Source organism: Tupaia chinensis, unplaced genomic scaffold, assembly GCF_000334495.1.
Source record: "Tupaia chinensis unplaced genomic scaffold, TupChi_1.0 Scaffold000355_1, whole genome shotgun sequence".
In the NCBI taxonomy this organism is placed as follows: Eukaryota; Metazoa; Chordata; class Mammalia; order Scandentia; family Tupaiidae; genus Tupaia; species Tupaia belangeri.
The window spans coordinates 2,430,802-2,433,835 of NW_006159850.1; positions in this window are offsets into that span (position 1 = coordinate 2,430,802).

A 3,034-nucleotide genomic window follows, 5' to 3' on the forward strand; every position below is an offset into this window, starting at 1 on the left:
GAAAGATTGGTTTAGTTTGACACCCTTCGAAACCAGCCGGCCAGCCCTTAGCAAAGGTCAGAGGGGTGGAGCGCCAGAGTCAGGGTCTCAGAGCCTCACATCTGCAGCTCACCCTGACGACCTCAGCTTTCCACCAGGGACTGCTTTCTGGGTCCCAGCACGAACTGCCCGATGTGGACAGCAGGTGGCACTGCCACCTCACAGAGAAACAGCGGGGAGGCTCCCTGGGCAGGCGGGGGTGGGGGGGGCTTCCCAGCAGGAGGCTGCCGCCCTGGGCTTCGCCTTCTCCCCTTGTGGCACTCTGGGGACCGAACAGGCACCGCCCGCGTCTGCTGCTGGCCTCCGCGGCTCCCTTTCTCTCCGACAGTTTTCGCACAGTGCCTTGTCCATGGGACAGAAAATGAAACTTTGGCAACAAATCGTCATTCGGACCCTGATAGGGCCCCTTGGGGCCATGGTGGAGACCTGTGGAATTGCAGCCAGTGACCCTGGGAGGAGGTGAGCAGGGCTGATGGGCCGTCTCCCAGCCCGCTCAGGGGCCTTCGAGCTCAGCTCTATAAGGGGGAGGGGGGCTGGCAGGTGGCGTGGTTGTTAAGGGTGCTGGACTCCCACATGGCCGACTGCGGTTCGAGTCCTGGACCTGGTGGCTTGCTTTCTTGCTTTCCCTCTCTCTCTATGTCCTTCTCTAGTCAGATTGAAATAACTAAATGAATCAAGTTAAAATAAAATAATTCTTAAAAAAACATAAGGGGAAGGGTCTGAGAACTGTGCTCGGGGCCCAGCACCCAGCCGCCCCGCAAGCTGTCCCTCAGCGTTAGAGGCAGAAGCCAGCAGAGCCGGATCGCACCACCCCTCGACTGTGCTCTCCTTGTAAATAAACTGTTGTGTTTTCTCTTCTGACAGAGAGACAGAAACTCTGAACAGGGCCCTCACTGCGGTGCACCCCATGCTCAGACAGCCAGGTCCGGGCGCACACACCTGCCTGTAGGGGGAGACGGCAGGACACCGCCCTGGGGCCTGCGGTGCCTGGGTACACTGCGCCGCCATGGCTCCGGCCAGGCTTCCTGTCCACACTGCGCCCCACGGCAGGAGCCGTGCGGTGTGAAGGCGCGTGCAGACCAGGACAGGCTTCAGGGCCAGACAGCCCTGGGTCTGAGTGCGAATCTACCTCTCACGCCAGTGCCCGGGGCAGGTGGTTCAGCCTCCCCGCGCCATTTCTGCATCTGGGGAGGCCGGCGATAGGACGGGCCTCCTAGGAGAGTGTTGGGAGGATGAACCAAGATATGTTAGAGGCGCCTCTGGGCCTGGCGCACCCCGAAACTGCTGCCCATGGGCTCTGCTTCCGGGCTCCCGGTTCTCTCCACCAGCGGCAGCGGCTGGCCCAGGGGCGGGCAGCAGGGGGCAGCAGAGGCCAGGCCCACTCAGGGCCCATGACGCTGGAGAATGAGTCCTTGCCAGGGCCACACCATCCTCTGTGAAGGCTGTGACCCCTGGCTCCCACCTCCAGGGATCAGAGATTCCCATCAGTAGCTCCCGGCGTCCCCCACACACTGTGGTTAGAACAGACGCCGCAGCACTTCCTAGGGTGGCTCTGGGGGCCCCCTCTGAGATCTCAGCGAAGCTGCTGGGATCCTAGGGACAGAAAAGGGTCCCCGATAGAATCTGATGGGTCTGTGACTAGACACACTTAAAATTCCATCTGAGCCATTTGGAATGTCTTCCTTCTCCCTGGGATCAAGGACACCTCTTGGGTACCTCCCTGGGAGGGCCTGAGTGGAGCCCAGACTGGGCACTCAGCAGCATCCCTGAGTGGGGAGTGTGGATTCATGTACCTCCCACCACCTCACCCCCAGGTCCCCAGGGTGAGAAAGGGGATCTGAGGGCCCCTCCAACCTGGGTACCAGGGACTATGTGGCCCTCCTGCTTTTCAGGAGCACGACGCCCCTGTCCCTCAGCACACTGCACAGGGCCATGAGGCCAGGTGACTTCGCTTACTCGGCCAGGCGGTGGCAGAGCGGGGACTCCAGGCCACCGCTTTCCATTCCGTCTGGGAGCTGCCTGCTGGGAGGGTGGCCCCGGCAGGGAGCCAGACCCCTGCGTGCCACCACCCTCCTGGCCCTGATCTCCCGCCTGAAGAGAAAGGGGAATGGGACAGGGAGCCTGGAGGTGGGGCTGCAGGCATCTTGACGACAGAAACCCACAGCCTGGGTGCCTTCTGACTGCCTGGAACTGCCCCATGAGGGCCCTGAAGGGAGCCCCAGGCGGACCCCAACCAGGCCTGCAGTTCTCACCAACCGGGGCTGGGGAGTCCAGAGGCTGCCGCCCCGGGGCGCGCTTCTGCTGCCTGGGGCTGCGATGGGAGAGGGCCGCCCAGAGAGGAGAGCAGCGAGCAGGGAGCAGGAGCCTGTGGCTGGGGCTGGAAGGGTGTCCGTCTACCAGCAGATGCCGGCCGGTACAGCCTGCCCCTTGCCTCCTCCCAGGCCTTGTGTTATTTGGGGATTACGGAGGCTCAGGGCATCCGGCTGCCAGGGTCCTGGACAAAGCCCCAAGGTATGCACCACGATTCTGAATTACTTCCGTTGAATAGCTAGGACGCCTCGGGCTCCACTACCCCATAGCCCTGGGTGTGGAAGCGAGCAGACCCAGAGGCACCTTTGCGCTCTGAGCTTATGACGTGCACACGCTGGACCTCGGTGGCAGTTCGCAGTGGAACATCGCCCCCGTCCCTGTGTGGCCCCGGGGAAGACTCAACCCAGCCGGTCTGCGCAGCTGCAGCGCTCGGGCTCCTGTGCCGGGCCCTGGTCCTCCTAGGAGGAGCCTGGGGCGAGGCTCTCACACCCGAAGGACTTGACTTCTCACCCCCAGGCCTCAGGTCGGGATGTGGTGGATCAGTGTTGAACGCCATCTGCACAAATATTACACATTTTAATTTTGTTCTGAGTCCAAGAGCCGGACAACCAGGCTGGTTTTCCTGCGCAAGCCCCCCTGGGTGCCTCTCGCCCAGCCAGCCCCCGACGTGGGTGGGCTGGGGGGG